The sequence below is a fragment of the Eriocheir sinensis genome, unplaced genomic scaffold, assembly GCF_024679095.1.
Source record: "Eriocheir sinensis breed Jianghai 21 unplaced genomic scaffold, ASM2467909v1 Scaffold160, whole genome shotgun sequence".
NCBI classification, from domain to species: domain Eukaryota; kingdom Metazoa; phylum Arthropoda; class Malacostraca; order Decapoda; family Varunidae; genus Eriocheir; species Eriocheir sinensis.
This window is the reverse complement of record NW_026110962.1, coordinates 351965-353197: the sequence shown is the minus strand read 5'-3', so window position 1 is coordinate 353197 and position 1233 is coordinate 351965.

The window sequence follows — 1233 nt, the reverse complement described above, 5'->3', positions numbered from 1 at the left end:
AATATACAAAATGCACGTACAATAAGGTAAATTTGTATTGAAAAAATATGCAAAATGCACATAAAACAATGTATATTTGTTTCAAAATATATATACGAATACTCATAAAATAACGTATATTTCTATTGAAATATATATACAAAATACACATGAAATGACGTAAATACGTATAAAAATATATATACACAATACACATTAAATAATGTAAACTCGCATCAAAATAAATAAACAAAATATCAATAAAAGAATGTGTATTTGTATGAAAATAGATATACAAAATACACATAAAATATTGTAAATTTGAATAAAACTCTATACAAAAATACACAAAAAATAATTTAAATTTTTATAAAATATATATACAAAATACACATGAAATTAGGTAAATTTCTATTGAAATACATCTACAAAATACACATATAATAATGTAAATTTGAGTAAAAATATATAAACAAATACACTTAAAAGAACGAAAATTTGTATGAAATATATATAGAAAATACATATTAAATAATGTAAATATGTATAAAAAAATATATACAAAACACAATTAGAATAATGTAAAATAGTATCAAAATAAATACACAGAATATTAATAAAATAATGTAAATTTGTATGAAAATAAAGATGCAAAATACCCATAAAACAACGCATTTTTTATGAAAATATATATACCAAAATGCACATAAAATATTTAAATTTGTATTACAATAAATATACAAAATGCACATTCAATAAGGTAAATTTGTATTGAAATAGATATGCAAAATACATATAAAACAATGTAAATTTGTTTCAAAATATACATACGAATACACATAAAATAACGTAGATTTCTATAAAATATATATACAAAATACACATAAAATGAAGTAAATACGTATAAGAAAATGTATACAAAATACACATAAAATAATGTAAATTCGTATCAAAATAAATAAACTAAATGCCAATAAAAGAATGTTTACTTGTATAAATATAAATATACAAAATACACATAAAATAACGTAAAATTGTATAAACTATATACAAAAATAAACAAAAATAATTAAATTTGTATGAAAATAGATATACAAAAGACACATAAAATAAGCTAAATTTGAATTGAAATAAATATAGAAAATACATAAAATAATGTAAATTTGTATCAAAATATATATTCAAATACACATATAATAACGTAAATTTGTATAAAAATATATAAACAAAATACACATTAAATAATGTAAATAC